The following is a 14671-nucleotide window of genomic DNA, read 5'->3' as shown; positions in this document are numbered from 1 at the left end:
AATCTTGCTGGCCACTCTAAACCCTCTTGACAAACGCCAAGATGGTCACCTCGGAAACAAGCAGAAAAATAAAACAGGTCGTCGACGCCAACAACATATTAAAAAACAACTTACGGCACCTGGTATTTCCAGGCGGTCTCCCATCCAGGTACTAACCAGGCACGACCCTGCTTAGTATCCGAGATCAGATGAGATCGGGCGCATTCAGGGTGATGTGGCCAAGGCGATCTTGCCAGCCACTCTCAACCCTCTTGACAAACGCCAAGATGGTCACCTCGGCAAACAAGCAGAAAAATAAAACGGGTCGTCGACGCCAACAACATTTTTAAAAAATTGCCTACGTCACCTGGTATTCCCAGGCGGTCTGCCATCCAGGTACTAACCAGGCCCGACCATGCTCTGCATCTGAGATCAGATGAGATCGGGCGCATTCAGGGTGAAGTGGCCGAAGGCGATCTTAATAGCCACTCTCAACCCTCTTGACAAACACCAAGATGGTCACCTCGGCAAACAACCAGAAAATTAACAGGTCGTCGACGTCAACATTAAAAAAAGCCTATGGCACCTGGTATCCCCAGGCGGTCTCCTATCCAGGTACTAACCAGGCCCAACCCTGCTTAGTATCCGAGATCAGATGAGATCAGGCGCATTCAGGGTGATGTGGCCAAGGCGATCTTGCCAGCCACTCTCAACCATCTTGACAAACGCCAAGATGGTCACCTCGGCAAACAAGCATAAAAATAAAACAGGTCGTTGACGCCAACAACATTTAAAAAAAAACCTACAGCACCTGGTATTACCAGGCGGTCTACCATCCAGGTACTTACCAGGCCTGACCATGCTTAGCATCTGAGATCAGACGAGATCTGGCACATTCAGAGTGAAGTGGCTGAAGGCAATCAAATAGCCACTGTCAACCCTCTTGACAAACGCGAAGACGGTCACCTCGGGCAAACAAGCAGAAAAATAAAACAGGTCGTCAACGCCAACAACATATTAAAAAAAGCCTACAGCACCTGGTATTCTCAGGCAGTCTCTCATCCAGGTACTAACCAGGCCAGATCCTGCTTAGTATCCAAGATCAGACAAGATCGGGCACATTCAGGGTGATGCGACCGTAGGCGATCTTGCTGGCCACTCTCAACCCTATTGACAAATGCCAAGATGGTCAACTCGGCAAACAAGCAGAAAAATAAAACAGATCGTCGACACCAACAACATATTTAAAAGAAAGCCAACGGCACCTGGTATTCCCAGGCGGTCTCCCATCCAGGTGCTAACCAGGCCCGACCCTTCTTAGCATCCGAGATCAGATGAGATCGGGCACATTTAGGATGATATGGCCGTAGGCAAACTTGCTGGCCACTCTCAACCCTCTTGACAAACGCCAAGATGGTCACCTCAGCAAACAAGCAGAAAAATAAAACAGGTCGTCGTAGCCAACAACATTTAAAAAAAAAGCCGACGGCACCTGGAATTCCCAGGCGGTCTCCCATCCAGGTACTAACCAGGCCCGACCCTGCTTAGCGTCTGAGATCAGATGAGATCGGGCACATTCAGGGTGAAGTGGCCGAAAGAGATCTTAATAGCCACTGTCAATCCTCTTGACAAACGGGAAGACGGTCAGCTCGGGCAAACAAGCAGAAAAAGAAAACAGGTCATTTACGCAAACAACATATTAAAAAAAAGCCTGTGGCACATGGTATTCCCAAGCGGTCTCCCATCCAGGTACTAACCAGGTCCGCCGCTGCTTAGCATCCGAGATCAGATGACATCGGGCACATTCAGAGTGATGTGGCCATAGGCAAACTTCCTGGCCACTCTCAACCCTATTGAAAAACGCCAAGATGGTCACCTCGGCAAACAAGCAGGAAAACTAAAACAGGTCTTCGACGCCAACAACATATTAAAAAAAGACTACGGCACCTGGTATTCCCAGGTGCTCTCCCATCCCGTTACTAACCAGGCTCGACCCTGCTTCGCATCCGAGATCAGACGAGATCGGGCGCATTCAGGGTGATGTGGCCGTAGGTGATCTTGCAGGCCACTCTCAACCCTCTTGACAAACGCCAAGATGGTCACCTTGGCAAACAGGCAGAAAAATAAAACAGGTCGTCGACGCCAACAACATATAAAAAAAAGCCTGGGGCACCTGGTATCCCCAGGCGGTTTACCATACAGGCCTGACCCTGCTTAGCATCCGAGATCAGACAAGATCAGGCGCATTCAGGGTGATGTGGCCGTAGGAGATATTGCTGGCCACTCTCACAATCGCCAAGATGGTCACCTCGGCAAATAAGCAGAAAAATAAAACAAGTCGTTGACGCCAACAACATGTTTAAAAAAAGCCTACGGCACCTGGTATTCGCAGGCTGTCTCCCATCCAAGTACTAACCAGGCCTGACCCTGCTTAGCATCTGAGATCATAAGAGATGGGGTGCATTCAGGGTGATGTTGCCGTAGGTGATTTTGGTGGCCACTCTCAACCCTCTTGACAAATGCCAAGATGGTCACCTCAGCAAACAATCAGAAAAATAAATTAGGTCGTCGACGCCAACAAAATATTAAAAATTGCCTACAGCACCAGGTATTCCCAGGCGGGCTCCCATCCAGGTGCTAAGCAGGCTCGACCCTGGTTAGCATCTGAGATCAGACAAGATCAGGCGCATTCAGGGTGATGTGCCCGTAGGTGATCTTGCTGGCCACTCTCTACCCTCTTGACAAACACCAAGATGGTTACCTCGGCAAAAAAGCAGAAAAATAAAACAGGTCGTCGACACCAACAACATATTAAAAAAAAGCATATGGCACCTAGTATTTCCAGGCGGTCTCCCATCCAGGTACTAACCAGGCGTGACCCTGCTTAGCATCCGAGATCAGATGAGATTGGGCGCATTCAGGGTAATGTAGCCATAGGCCCTTTGCTGGCCACTCTCAACCCTCTTGACAAACGCCAAGATGGTCACCTCAGCAAACAAGCAGAAAAATGAAACAGGTCGTCGACGCCAACAACATATTAAAAAATTGCCAACGGCACCTGGTATTCCCAGGTGGTCTCCTATCCAGCTACTCACCAGGCCCGACCCTGCTTAGCATCTGAGATCAGATGAGATGGTGCGCATTCAGGCTGATGTGGCCATAGACAATTTTGTTGGCCACTCTCAACCCTCTTGACAAATGCCAAGATGGTCACGTCAGCAAACAAGCAGAAAAATAAAACAGGTCGTCGACGCCAACAACATATTAAAAAATTACCTACGGCACCTGGTATTCCCAGGCGGTCTCCTATCCAGCTACTCACCAGGCCCAACCCTGCTTAGCATCTGAGATCAGATGAGATCGGGTGCATTCAGGTTTATGTGGCCATAGGCGCTTTGCTGGCCACTCTGAACCCTCTTGACAAACGCCAAGATGGTCACCTCGGCAAACAAGCAGAAAAATAAAACAGGTCATCGACGCCAACAACATATTAAAAATATGCCTAAGGCACCTGGTATTCCCAGGCGGTCTCGCATCCGGGTACTAACCAAGCCCGACCCTGCTTAGCATCCAAGATCAGATGAGATCGGGTTCATTAAGGGTTATGTGGCCGAAGGTGAGCTTGCTGGCCACTCTGAACCCTCTTGACAAACGCCAAGATGGTCACCTCGGCAAACAAGCAGAAAAATAAAACAGGTCGTCGACGCCAACAACATATTTAAAAAAAGCCTATGAGAGCGTGTATTCCCAGGCGGCCTCCCATCCAGGTACTAACCAGGCCCGACCCTGCTTAGCATACGAATTCAGACCAGATCAGGCGCATTCAGGGTGATGTAGCCATTGGTGATCTAGCTGGCCACTCTCAACCCTCTTGACAAACGCCAAGAGGGTCACCTTGGCAAACAAGCAGAAAAATAAAACAGGTCGTCGACGCCAACAACATATTAAAAAAACTCCTATGGCACCTGGTATTCTCAGGCGTTCTCCCATCCAGGTACTAACCAGTACCAACCCTGCTTTGTATTCGAGATCAGATGAGAACTGGTGCATTTAGGGTTATGTGGCCTATGGTTATCTTGCTGGCCACTCTCAATCCTCTTGACAAACGCCAAGATGGTCACCTCGGCAAACAAACAGAAAAATAAAACAGGTCGTCGACGCCCACAACAAATTAAAAAAGAGCCTATGGCACCTGATATTCCCAGGCGTTCTCCCATCCAGGTACTAACCAGGCCCAACCCTGCTTAGCATCTGAGATCAGATGAGATGGTGCGCATTCAGGCTGATGTGGCCATAGACGATTTTGTTGGCCACTCTCAACCCTCTTGACAAATGCCAAGATGGTCACGTCAGCAAACAAGCAGAAAAATAAAACAGGTCGTCGACGCCAACAACATATTAAATAATTGCCTACGGCACCTGGTATTCCCAGGCGGTCTCCTATCCAGCTACTCACCAGGCCCAACCCTGCTTAGCATCTGAGATCAGATGAGATCGGGTGCATTCAGGTTGATGTGGCTGTAGGCAATCTTGCTGGCCTCTCTCAACCCTCTTGACAAACGCCAAGATGGTCACCTCGGCAAACGAGCAGAAAAATAAAACAGGTCATCGACACCAACAACATATTAAAAAAAAGCCCACGGCACCTGGTATTCCCAGGCGGTCTCCCATCCACGTACTTACCAGGCCTGACCTTGCTTAGCATACAGGATCGGACAAGATCGGGTGCTTTCAAGGTGATGTGGCTGTATGCGATCTTGCTGGCCACTCTCAACCCTCTTGACAAACGCCAAGATGGTCACCTCGGCAAACAAGCAGAAAAAAAGGTTGTCGATGCCAACAACATATTAAAAAAAAGCCTACGGCACCTGGTATTCCCAGGCGGTCTCCCATCCAGGTACTTACCAGGCCCGACCCTGCTTAACATCCGAGATCAGGCGCATTCAGGGTGATGTGACCATAGGCAAGCTTGCTGACAACTCTCAACCCTCTTGACAAACGCCAAGATGGTCACCTCGGCAAACAAGCAGAAAAATAAAACAGGTTGTCGATGCCAACAACATATTAAAAAAATCCTACGGCACCTAGTATTCCCAGGCGGTCTCCCATCCAGTTACAAACCAGGCCGGACCCTGCTTTGCATCCGAGATTGGACAAGATCAGGCGCATTCGGGGTGACGTGGCTGTAAGCGATCTTGCTGGCCACTCTCAACCCTCTTGACAAACGCCAAGATGGTCACCTCGGCAAACAAGCAGAAAAATAAAACAGGTCATCGGCGCCAACAACATATTAAAAAAAAGCCTACGGCACCTGGTATTACAAAATGGTCTCCCATCCAGGTACTAACCAGACCCAACCCTGCTTGGCATTTGAGACCAGACGAGATTAGGCACATTCAGGGTAATGTGGCCGTAGGCAATCTTGCTGGCCACTCTAAACCCTCTTGACAAACGCCAAGATGGTCACCTCGGAAACAAGCAGAAAAATAAAACAGGTCGTCGACGCCAACAACATATTAAGAAACAACTTACGGCACCTGGTATATCCAGCCGGTCTCCCATCCAGGTACTAACCAGGCACGACCCTGCTTAGTATCCGAGATCAGATGAGATCGGGCGCATTCAGGGTGATGTGGCCAAGGCGATCTTGCCAGCCACTCTCAACCCTCTTGACAAACGCCAAGATGGTCACCTCGGCAAACAAGCAGAAAAATAAAACGGGTCGTCGACGCCAACAACATTTTTAAAAAATTGCCTACGGCACCTGGTATTCCCAGGCGGTCTGCCATCCAGGTACTAACCAGGCCCGACCATGCTCTGCATCTGAAATCAGATGAGATCGGGCGCATTCAGGGTGAAGTGGCCGAAAGGCGATCTTAATAGCCACTCTCAACCCTCTTGACAAACACCAAGATGGTCACCTCGGCAAACAACCAGAAAATTAACAGGTCGTCGACGTCAACATTAAAAATAGCCTATGGCACCTGGTATCCCCAGGCGGTCTCCTATCCAGGTACTAACCAGGCCCAACCCTGCTTAGTATCCAAGATCAGATGAGATCGGGCGCATTCAGGGTGATGTGGCCAAGGCAATCTTGCTGGCCACTCTCAACCCTCTTGACAAACGCCAAGATGGTCACCTCGGCAAACAAGCAGAAAAAAAGGTTGTCGATGCCAACAACATATTAAAAAAAAGCCTACGGCACCTGGTATTCCCAGGCGGTCTCCCATCCAGGTACTTACCAGGCCCGACCCTGCTTAACATCCGAGATCAGGCGCATTCAGGGTGATGTGACCATAGGCAAGCTTGCTGACAACTCTCAACCCTCTTGACAAACGCCAAGATGGTCATCTCGGCAAACAAGCAGAAAAATAAAACAGGTTGTCGATGGCAACAACATATTAAAAAAATCCTACGGCACCTAGTATTCCCAGGCGGTCTCCCATCCAGTTACAAACCAGGCCGGACCCTGCTTTGCATCCGAGATTGGACAAGATCAGGCGCATTCGGGGTGACGTGGCTGTAAGCGATCTTGCTGGCCACTCTCAACCCTCTTGACAAATGCCAAGATGGTCACCTCGGCAAACAAGCAGAAAAATAAAACAGGTCATCGGCGCCAACAACATATTAAAAAAAAGCCTACGGCACCTGGTATTACAAAATGGTCTCCCATCCAGGTACTAACCAGACCCAACCCTGCTTGGCATTTGAGACCAGACGAGATTAGGCACATTCAGGGTGATGTGGCCGTAGGCAATCTTGCTGGCCACTCTAAACCCTCTTGACAAACGCCAAGATGGTCACCTCGGAAACAAGCAGAAAAATAAAACAGGTCGTCGACGCCAACAACATATTAAAAAACAACTTACGGCACCTGGTATTTCCAGGCGGTCTCCCATCCAGGTACTAACCAGGCACGACCCTGCTTAGTATCCGAGATCAGATGAGATCGGGCGCATTCAGGGTGATGTGGCCAAGGCGATCTTGCCAGCCACTCTCAACCCTCTTGACAAACGCCAAGATGGTCACCTCGGCAAACAAGCAGAAAAATAAAACGGGTCGTCGACGCCAACAACATTTTTAAAAAATTGCCTACGTCACCTGGTATTCCCAGGCGGTCTGCCATCCAGGTACTAACCAGGCCCGACCATGCTCTGCATCTGAGATCAGATGAGATCGGGCGCATTCAGGGTGAAGTGGCCGAAGGCGATCTTAATAGCCACTCTCAACCCTCTTGACAAACACCAAGATGGTCACCTCGGCAAACAACCAGAAAATTAACAGGTCGTCGACGTCAACATTAAAAAAAGCCTATGGCACCTGGTATCCCCAGGCGGTCTCCTATCCAGGTACTAACCAGGCCCAACCCTGCTTAGTATCCGAGATCAGATGAGATCAGGCGCATTCAGGGTGATGTGGCCAAGGCGATCTTGCCAGCCACTCTCAACCATCTTGACAAACGCCAAGATGGTCACCTCGGCAAACAAGCATAAAAATAAAACAGGTCGTTGACGCCAACAACATTTAAAAAAAAACCTACAGCACCTGGTATTACCAGGCGGTCTACCATCCAGGTACTTACCAGGCCTGACCATGCTTAGCATCTGAGATCAGACGAGATCTGGCACATTCAGAGTGAAGTGGCTGAAGGCAATCAAATAGCCACTGTCAACCCTCTTGACAAACGCGAAGACGGTCACCTCGGGCAAACAAGCAGAAAAATAAAACAGGTCGTCAACGCCAACAACATATTAAAAAAAGCCTACAGCACCTGGTATTCTCAGGCAGTCTCTCATCCAGGTACTAACCAGGCCAGATCCTGCTTAGTATCCAAGATCAGACAAGATCGGGCACATTCAGGGTGATGCGACCGTAGGCGATCTTGCTGGCCACTCTCAACCCTATTGACAAATGCCAAGATGGTCAACTCGGCAAACAAGCAGAAAAATAAAACAGATCGTCGACACCAACAACATATTTAAAAGAAAGCCAACGGCACCTGGTATTCCCAGGCGGTCTCCCATCCAGGTGCTAACCAGGCCCGACCCTTCTTAGCATCCGAGATCAGATGAGATCGGGCACATTTAGGATGATATGGCCGTAGGCAAACTTGCTGGCCACTCTCAACCCTCTTGACAAACGCCAAGATGGTCACCTCAGCAAACAAGCAGAAAAATAAAACAGGTCGTCGTAGCCAACAACATTTAAAAAAAAAGCCGACGGCACCTGGAATTCCCAGGCGGTCTCCCATCCAGGTACTAACCAGGCCCGACCCTGCTTAGCGTCTGAGATCAGATGAGATCGGGCACATTCAGGGTGAAGTGGCCGAAAGAGATCTTAATAGCCACTGTCAATCCTCTTGACAAACGGGAAGACGGTCAGCTCGGGCAAACAAGCAGAAAAAGAAAACAGGTCATTTACGCAAACAACATATTAAAAAAAAGCCTGTGGCACATGGTATTCCCAAGCGGTCTCCCATCCAGGTACTAACCAGGTCCGCCGCTGCTTAGCATCCGAGATCAGATGACATCGGGCACATTCAGAGTGATGTGGCCATAGGCAAACTTCCTGGCCACTCTCAACCCTATTGAAAAACGCCAAGATGGTCACCTCGGCAAACAAGCAGGAAAACTAAAACAGGTCTTCGACGCCAACAACATATTAAAAAAAGACTACGGCACCTGGTATTCCCAGGTGCTCTCCCATCCCGTTACTAACCAGGCTCGACCCTGCTTCGCATCCGAGATCAGACGAGATCGGGCGCATTCAGGGTGATGTGGCCGTAGGTGATCTTGCAGGCCACTCTCAACCCTCTTGACAAACGCCAAGATGGTCACCTTGGCAAACAGGCAGAAAAATAAAACAGGTCGTCGACGCCAACAACATATAAAAAAAAGCCTGGGGCACCTGGTATCCCCAGGCGGTTTACCATACAGGCCTGACCCTGCTTAGCATCCGAGATCAGACAAGATCAGGCGCATTCAGGGTGATGTGGCCGTAGGAGATATTGCTGGCCACTCTCACAATCGCCAAGATGGTCACCTCGGCAAATAAGCAGAAAAATAAAACAAGTCGTTGACGCCAACAACATGTTTAAAAAAAGCCTACGGCACCTGGTATTCGCAGGCTGTCTCCCATCCAAGTACTAACCAGGCCTGACCCTGCTTAGCATCTGAGATCATAAGAGATGGGGTGCATTCAGGGTGATGTTGCCGTAGGTGATTTTGGTGGCCACTCTCAACCCTCTTGACAAATGCCAAGATGGTCACCTCAGCAAACAATCAGAAAAATAAATTAGGTCGTCGACGCCAACAAAATATTAAAAATTGCCTACAGCACCAGGTATTCCCAGGCGGGCTCCCATCCAGGTGCTAAGCAGGCTCGACCCTGGTTAGCATCTGAGATCAGACAAGATCAGGCGCATTCAGGGTGATGTGCCCGTAGGTGATCTTGCTGGCCACTCTCTACCCTCTTGACAAACACCAAGATGGTTACCTCGGCAAAAAAGCAGAAAAATAAAACAGGTCGTCGACACCAACAACATATTAAAAAAAAGCATATGGCACCTAGTATTTCCAGGCGGTCTCCCATCCAGGTACTAACCAGGCGTGACCCTGCTTAGCATCCGAGATCAGATGAGATTGGGCGCATTCAGGGTAATGTAGCCATAGGCCCTTTGCTGGCCACTCTCAACCCTCTTGACAAACGCCAAGATGGTCACCTCAGCAAACAAGCAGAAAAATGAAACAGGTCGTCGACGCCAACAACATATTAAAAAATTGCCAACGGCACCTGGTATTCCCAGGTGGTCTCCTATCCAGCTACTCACCAGGCCCGACCCTGCTTAGCATCTGAGATCAGATGAGATGGTGCGCATTCAGGCTGATGTGGCCATAGACAATTTTGTTGGCCACTCTCAACCCTCTTGACAAATGCCAAGATGGTCACGTCAGCAAACAAGCAGAAAAATAAAACAGGTCGTCGACGCCAACAACATATTAAAAAATTACCTACGGCACCTGGTATTCCCAGGCGGTCTCCTATCCAGCTACTCACCAGGCCCAACCCTGCTTAGCATCTGAGATCAGATGAGATCGGGTGCATTCAGGTTTATGTGGCCATAGGCGCTTTGCTGGCCACTCTGAACCCTCTTGACAAACGCCAAGATGGTCACCTCGGCAAACAAGCAGAAAAATAAAACAGGTCATCGACGCCAACAACATATTAAAAATATGCCTAAGGCACCTGGTATTCCCAGGCGGTCTCGCATCCGGGTACTAACCAAGCCCGACCCTGCTTAGCATCCAAGATCAGATGAGATCGGGTTCATTAAGGGTTATGTGGCCGAAGGTGAGCTTGCTGGCCACTCTGAACCCTCTTGACAAACGCCAAGATGGTCACCTCGGCAAACAAGCAGAAAAATAAAACAGGTCGTCGACGCCAACAACATATTTAAAAAAAGCCTATGAGAGCGTGTATTCCCAGGCGGCCTCCCATCCAGGTACTAACCAGGCCCGACCCTGCTTAGCATACGAATTCAGACCAGATCAGGCGCATTCAGGGTGATGTAGCCATTGGTGATCTAGCTGGCCACTCTCAACCCTCTTGACAAACGCCAAGAGGGTCACCTTGGCAAACAAGCAGAAAAATAAAACAGGTCGTCGACGCCAACAACATATTAAAAAAACTCCTATGGCACCTGGTATTCTCAGGCGTTCTCCCATCCAGGTACTAACCAGTACCAACCCTGCTTTGTATTCGAGATCAGATGAGAACTGGTGCATTTAGGGTTATGTGGCCTATGGTTATCTTGCTGGCCACTCTCAATCCTCTTGACAAACGCCAAGATGGTCACCTCGGCAAACAAACAGAAAAATAAAACAGGTCGTCGACGCCCACAACAAATTAAAAAAGAGCCTATGGCACCTGATATTCCCAGGCGTTCTCCCATCCAGGTACTAACCAGGCCCAACCCTGCTTAGCATCTGAGATCAGATGAGATGGTGCGCATTCAGGCTGATGTGGCCATAGACGATTTTGTTGGCCACTCTCAACCCTCTTGACAAATGCCAAGATGGTCACGTCAGCAAACAAGCAGAAAAATAAAACAGGTCGTCGACGCCAACAACATATTAAATAATTGCCTACGGCACCTGGTATTCCCAGGCGGTCTCCTATCCAGCTACTCACCAGGCCCAACCCTGCTTAGCATCTGAGATCAGATGAGATCGGGTGCATTCAGGTTGATGTGGCTGTAGGCAATCTTGCTGGCCTCTCTCAACCCTCTTGACAAACGCCAAGATGGTCACCTCGGCAAACGAGCAGAAAAATAAAACAGGTCATCGACACCAACAACATATTAAAAAAAAGCCCACGGCACCTGGTATTCCCAGGCGGTCTCCCATCCACGTACTTACCAGGCCTGACCTTGCTTAGCATACAGGATCGGACAAGATCGGGTGCTTTCAAGGTGATGTGGCTGTATGCGATCTTGCTGGCCACTCTCAACCCTCTTGACAAACGCCAAGATGGTCACCTCGGCAAACAAGCAGAAAAAAAGGTTGTCGATGCCAACAACATATTAAAAAAAAGCCTACGGCACCTGGTATTCCCAGGCGGTCTCCCATCCAGGTACTTACCAGGCCCGACCCTGCTTAACATCCGAGATCAGGCGCATTCAGGGTGATGTGACCATAGGCAAGCTTGCTGACAACTCTCAACCCTCTTGACAAACGCCAAGATGGTCACCTCGGCAAACAAGCAGAAAAATAAAACAGGTTGTCGATGCCAACAACATATTAAAAAAATCCTACGGCACCTAGTATTCCCAGGCGGTCTCCCATCCAGTTACAAACCAGGCCGGACCCTGCTTTGCATCCGAGATTGGACAAGATCAGGCGCATTCGGGGTGACGTGGCTGTAAGCGATCTTGCTGGCCACTCTCAACCCTCTTGACAAACGCCAAGATGGTCACCTCGGCAAACAAGCAGAAAAATAAAACAGGTCATCGGCGCCAACAACATATTAAAAAAAAGCCTACGGCACCTGGTATTACAAAATGGTCTCCCATCCAGGTACTAACCAGACCCAACCCTGCTTGGCATTTGAGACCAGACGAGATTAGGCACATTCAGGGTAATGTGGCCGTAGGCAATCTTGCTGGCCACTCTAAACCCTCTTGACAAACGCCAAGATGGTCACCTCGGAAACAAGCAGAAAAATAAAACAGGTCGTCGACGCCAACAACATATTAAGAAACAACTTACGGCACCTGGTATATCCAGCCGGTCTCCCATCCAGGTACTAACCAGGCACGACCCTGCTTAGTATCCGAGATCAGATGAGATCGGGCGCATTCAGGGTGATGTGGCCAAGGCGATCTTGCCAGCCACTCTCAACCCTCTTGACAAACGCCAAGATGGTCACCTCGGCAAACAAGCAGAAAAATAAAACGGGTCGTCGACGCCAACAACATTTTTAAAAAATTGCCTACGGCACCTGGTATTCCCAGGCGGTCTGCCATCCAGGTACTAACCAGGCCCGACCATGCTCTGCATCTGAAATCAGATGAGATCGGGCGCATTCAGGGTGAAGTGGCCGAAAGGCGATCTTAATAGCCACTCTCAACCCTCTTGACAAACACCAAGATGGTCACCTCGGCAAACAACCAGAAAATTAACAGGTCGTCGACGTCAACATTAAAAATAGCCTATGGCACCTGGTATCCCCAGGCGGTCTCCTATCCAGGTACTAACCAGGCCCAACCCTGCTTAGTATCCAAGATCAGATGAGATCGGGCGCATTCAGGGTGATGTGGCCAAGGCGATCTTGCCAGCCACTCTCAACCATCTTGACAAACGCCAAGATGGTCACCTCGGCAAACAAGCATAAAAATAAAACAGGTCGTCGACGACTACAACATTTAAAAAAAACCTACAGCACCTGGTATTACCAGGCGGTCTACCATCCAGGTACTAACCAGGCCTGACCATGCTTAGCATCTGAGATCAGACGAGATCTGGCACATTCAGAGTGAAGTGGCTGAAGGCAATCAAATAGCCACTGTCAACCCTCTTGACAAACGCCAAGATGGTCACCTCGGGCAAACAAGCAGAAAAATAAGACAGGTCGTCAACGCCAACAACATATTAAAAAAAGCCTACAGCACCTGGTATTCCCAGGCAGTCTCTCATCCAGGTACTAACCAGGCCAGATCCTGCTTAGTATCCAAGATCAGACGAGATCGGGCACATTCAGGGTGATGCGACCGTAGGCGATCTTGCTGGCCACTCTCAACCCTATTGACAAATGCCAAGATGGTCAACTCGGCAAACAAGCAGAAAAATAAAACAGATCGTCGACACCAACAACATATTTAAAAAAAGCCAACGGCACCTGGTATTCCCAGGCGGTCTCCCATCCAGGTGCTAACCAGGCCCGACCCTTCTTAGCATCCGAGATCAAATGAGATCGGGAGCATTCAGGTTGATGTGGCCGTAAGCAATCTTGCTGGCCACTCTCATCCCTCTTGACAAACGCCAAGATGGTCACCTCGGCAAACAAGCAGAAAAATTAAACAGGTCGTCGACACCAACAACATTTTTAAAAAAAGCCCACGGCACCTGGTATTCCCAGGCGGTCTCCCATCCAGGACCGACCCTGCTTAGAATCCAAGATCAGATGAGATCGGGTGCATTCAGGGTGATATGGCCGTATGCAAACTTGCTGGCCACTCTCAACCCTCTTGACAAACGCCAAGATGGTCACCTCAGCAAACAAGCAGAAAAATAAAACAGGTCGTCGTAGCCAACAACATTTTAAAAAAAAGCCGACGGCACCTGGTATTCCCAGGTGGTCTCCCATCCAGGTACTAACCAGGCCCGACCCTGCTTAGCGTCTGAGATCAGATGAGATCGGGCACATTCAGGGTGAAGTGGCCGAAAGAGATCTTAATAGCCACTGTCAACCCTCTTGACAAACGGGAAGACGGTCAGCTCGGGCAAACAAGCAGAAAAAGAAAACAGGTCATTGACGCAAACAACATATTAAAAAAAAGCCTTCGGCACCTGGTATTCGCAGGCTGTCTCCCATCCAAGTACTAACCAGGCCTGACCCTGCTTAGCATCTGAGATCATAAGAGATGGGGTGCATTCAGGGTGATGTTGCCGTAGGTGATTTTGGTGGCCACTCTCAACCCTCTTGACAAATGCCAAGATGGTCACCTCAGCAAACAATCAGAAAAATAAATTAGGTCGTCGACGCCAACAAAATATTAAAATTGCCTACAGCACCAGGTATTCCCAGGCGGGCTCCCATCCAGGTGCTAAGCAGGCTTGACCCTGGTTAGCATCTGAGATCAGACAAGATCAGGCGCATTCAGGGTGATGTGCCCGTAGGTGATCTTGCTGGCCACTCTCAACCCTCTTGACAAACACCAAGATGGTTACCTCGGCAAACAAGCAGAAAAATAAAACAGGTCGTCGACGCCAACAACATATTAAAAAAAGCATATGGCACCTAGTATTTCCAGGCGGTCTCCCATCCAGGTACTAACCAGGCGCGACCCTGCTTAGCATCCGAGATCAGATGAGATTGGGCGCATTCAGGGTAATGTAGCCATAGGCCCTTTGCTGGCCACTCTCAACCCTCTTGACAAACGCCAAGATGGTCACCTCAGCAAACAAGCAGAAAA

At 49.4% G+C, this 14671-nt stretch overlaps 50 pseudogenes; all 50 read right to left on the bottom strand.

Annotated features, from left to right (window-relative positions):
* Window positions 1-107: 107 nt before the first annotated feature.
* On the bottom strand, window positions 108-224 carry LOC143931147 (5S ribosomal RNA; annotated as a pseudogene).
* A 110-nt stretch (window positions 225-334) lies between these two features.
* On the bottom strand, window positions 335-453 carry LOC143931604 (5S ribosomal RNA; annotated as a pseudogene).
* A 100-nt stretch (window positions 454-553) lies between these two features.
* LOC143931130 (5S ribosomal RNA) lies at window positions 554-671 on the bottom strand (annotated as a pseudogene).
* A 333-nt stretch (window positions 672-1004) lies between these two features.
* Window positions 1005-1123, bottom strand: LOC143932182 (5S ribosomal RNA; annotated as a pseudogene).
* Window positions 1124-1232: 109 nt separating this feature from the next.
* Window positions 1233-1351, bottom strand: LOC143932462 (5S ribosomal RNA; annotated as a pseudogene).
* A 108-nt stretch (window positions 1352-1459) lies between these two features.
* On the bottom strand, window positions 1460-1578 carry LOC143932200 (5S ribosomal RNA; annotated as a pseudogene).
* Window positions 1579-1687: 109 nt separating this feature from the next.
* On the bottom strand, window positions 1688-1806 carry LOC143931460 (5S ribosomal RNA; annotated as a pseudogene).
* Window positions 1807-1914: 108 nt separating this feature from the next.
* Window positions 1915-2033, bottom strand: LOC143931332 (5S ribosomal RNA; annotated as a pseudogene).
* A 313-nt stretch (window positions 2034-2346) lies between these two features.
* LOC143931872 (5S ribosomal RNA) lies at window positions 2347-2465 on the bottom strand (annotated as a pseudogene).
* A 107-nt stretch (window positions 2466-2572) lies between these two features.
* Window positions 2573-2691, bottom strand: LOC143931373 (5S ribosomal RNA; annotated as a pseudogene).
* A 108-nt stretch (window positions 2692-2799) lies between these two features.
* Window positions 2800-2918, bottom strand: LOC143932375 (5S ribosomal RNA; annotated as a pseudogene).
* A 334-nt stretch (window positions 2919-3252) lies between these two features.
* LOC143932685 (5S ribosomal RNA) lies at window positions 3253-3371 on the bottom strand (annotated as a pseudogene).
* Window positions 3372-3478: 107 nt separating this feature from the next.
* On the bottom strand, window positions 3479-3597 carry LOC143932155 (5S ribosomal RNA; annotated as a pseudogene).
* A 562-nt stretch (window positions 3598-4159) lies between these two features.
* LOC143931613 (5S ribosomal RNA) lies at window positions 4160-4278 on the bottom strand (annotated as a pseudogene).
* Window positions 4279-4386: 108 nt separating this feature from the next.
* Window positions 4387-4505, bottom strand: LOC143932255 (5S ribosomal RNA; annotated as a pseudogene).
* A 108-nt stretch (window positions 4506-4613) lies between these two features.
* Window positions 4614-4732, bottom strand: LOC143932005 (5S ribosomal RNA; annotated as a pseudogene).
* A 103-nt stretch (window positions 4733-4835) lies between these two features.
* Window positions 4836-4944, bottom strand: LOC143932365 (5S ribosomal RNA; annotated as a pseudogene).
* A 334-nt stretch (window positions 4945-5278) lies between these two features.
* On the bottom strand, window positions 5279-5397 carry LOC143931808 (5S ribosomal RNA; annotated as a pseudogene).
* A 107-nt stretch (window positions 5398-5504) lies between these two features.
* LOC143932001 (5S ribosomal RNA) lies at window positions 5505-5621 on the bottom strand (annotated as a pseudogene).
* Window positions 5622-5731: 110 nt separating this feature from the next.
* On the bottom strand, window positions 5732-5850 carry LOC143932125 (5S ribosomal RNA; annotated as a pseudogene).
* A 101-nt stretch (window positions 5851-5951) lies between these two features.
* Window positions 5952-6069, bottom strand: LOC143931209 (5S ribosomal RNA; annotated as a pseudogene).
* A 103-nt stretch (window positions 6070-6172) lies between these two features.
* Window positions 6173-6281, bottom strand: LOC143932363 (5S ribosomal RNA; annotated as a pseudogene).
* A 334-nt stretch (window positions 6282-6615) lies between these two features.
* Window positions 6616-6734, bottom strand: LOC143931483 (5S ribosomal RNA; annotated as a pseudogene).
* Window positions 6735-6841: 107 nt separating this feature from the next.
* On the bottom strand, window positions 6842-6958 carry LOC143931146 (5S ribosomal RNA; annotated as a pseudogene).
* Window positions 6959-7068: 110 nt separating this feature from the next.
* On the bottom strand, window positions 7069-7187 carry LOC143931603 (5S ribosomal RNA; annotated as a pseudogene).
* Window positions 7188-7287: 100 nt separating this feature from the next.
* On the bottom strand, window positions 7288-7405 carry LOC143931129 (5S ribosomal RNA; annotated as a pseudogene).
* A 333-nt stretch (window positions 7406-7738) lies between these two features.
* Window positions 7739-7857, bottom strand: LOC143932180 (5S ribosomal RNA; annotated as a pseudogene).
* A 109-nt stretch (window positions 7858-7966) lies between these two features.
* On the bottom strand, window positions 7967-8085 carry LOC143932426 (5S ribosomal RNA; annotated as a pseudogene).
* A 108-nt stretch (window positions 8086-8193) lies between these two features.
* LOC143932199 (5S ribosomal RNA) lies at window positions 8194-8312 on the bottom strand (annotated as a pseudogene).
* A 109-nt stretch (window positions 8313-8421) lies between these two features.
* On the bottom strand, window positions 8422-8540 carry LOC143931458 (5S ribosomal RNA; annotated as a pseudogene).
* Window positions 8541-8648: 108 nt separating this feature from the next.
* LOC143931321 (5S ribosomal RNA) lies at window positions 8649-8767 on the bottom strand (annotated as a pseudogene).
* Window positions 8768-9080: 313 nt separating this feature from the next.
* LOC143931871 (5S ribosomal RNA) lies at window positions 9081-9199 on the bottom strand (annotated as a pseudogene).
* A 107-nt stretch (window positions 9200-9306) lies between these two features.
* LOC143931372 (5S ribosomal RNA) lies at window positions 9307-9425 on the bottom strand (annotated as a pseudogene).
* A 108-nt stretch (window positions 9426-9533) lies between these two features.
* On the bottom strand, window positions 9534-9652 carry LOC143932374 (5S ribosomal RNA; annotated as a pseudogene).
* A 334-nt stretch (window positions 9653-9986) lies between these two features.
* LOC143932684 (5S ribosomal RNA) lies at window positions 9987-10105 on the bottom strand (annotated as a pseudogene).
* A 107-nt stretch (window positions 10106-10212) lies between these two features.
* Window positions 10213-10331, bottom strand: LOC143932154 (5S ribosomal RNA; annotated as a pseudogene).
* A 562-nt stretch (window positions 10332-10893) lies between these two features.
* LOC143931612 (5S ribosomal RNA) lies at window positions 10894-11012 on the bottom strand (annotated as a pseudogene).
* Window positions 11013-11120: 108 nt separating this feature from the next.
* On the bottom strand, window positions 11121-11239 carry LOC143932254 (5S ribosomal RNA; annotated as a pseudogene).
* A 108-nt stretch (window positions 11240-11347) lies between these two features.
* On the bottom strand, window positions 11348-11466 carry LOC143932004 (5S ribosomal RNA; annotated as a pseudogene).
* A 103-nt stretch (window positions 11467-11569) lies between these two features.
* Window positions 11570-11678, bottom strand: LOC143932362 (5S ribosomal RNA; annotated as a pseudogene).
* A 334-nt stretch (window positions 11679-12012) lies between these two features.
* On the bottom strand, window positions 12013-12131 carry LOC143931807 (5S ribosomal RNA; annotated as a pseudogene).
* A 107-nt stretch (window positions 12132-12238) lies between these two features.
* Window positions 12239-12355, bottom strand: LOC143931999 (5S ribosomal RNA; annotated as a pseudogene).
* Window positions 12356-12465: 110 nt separating this feature from the next.
* Window positions 12466-12584, bottom strand: LOC143932124 (5S ribosomal RNA; annotated as a pseudogene).
* A 101-nt stretch (window positions 12585-12685) lies between these two features.
* On the bottom strand, window positions 12686-12803 carry LOC143931206 (5S ribosomal RNA; annotated as a pseudogene).
* A 106-nt stretch (window positions 12804-12909) lies between these two features.
* Window positions 12910-13028, bottom strand: LOC143932133 (5S ribosomal RNA; annotated as a pseudogene).
* A 107-nt stretch (window positions 13029-13135) lies between these two features.
* On the bottom strand, window positions 13136-13254 carry LOC143931323 (5S ribosomal RNA; annotated as a pseudogene).
* Window positions 13255-13362: 108 nt separating this feature from the next.
* LOC143932235 (5S ribosomal RNA) lies at window positions 13363-13481 on the bottom strand (annotated as a pseudogene).
* Window positions 13482-13805: 324 nt separating this feature from the next.
* LOC143932140 (5S ribosomal RNA) lies at window positions 13806-13924 on the bottom strand (annotated as a pseudogene).
* Window positions 13925-14258: 334 nt separating this feature from the next.
* On the bottom strand, window positions 14259-14377 carry LOC143931944 (5S ribosomal RNA; annotated as a pseudogene).
* Window positions 14378-14484: 107 nt separating this feature from the next.
* LOC143932551 (5S ribosomal RNA) lies at window positions 14485-14603 on the bottom strand (annotated as a pseudogene).
* Window positions 14604-14671: the final 68 nt, after the last annotated feature.

Source organism: Lithobates pipiens, unplaced genomic scaffold, assembly GCF_037356315.1.
Source record: "Lithobates pipiens isolate NorthernLeopardFrog02 unplaced genomic scaffold, aLitPip1_a1.2 Scaffold_25, whole genome shotgun sequence".
In the NCBI taxonomy this organism is placed as follows: Eukaryota; Metazoa; Chordata; class Amphibia; order Anura; family Ranidae; genus Lithobates; species Lithobates pipiens.
Note: the sequence above shows the minus strand (reverse complement) of the source record. Positions and strands in the feature narration are given on the sequence as shown.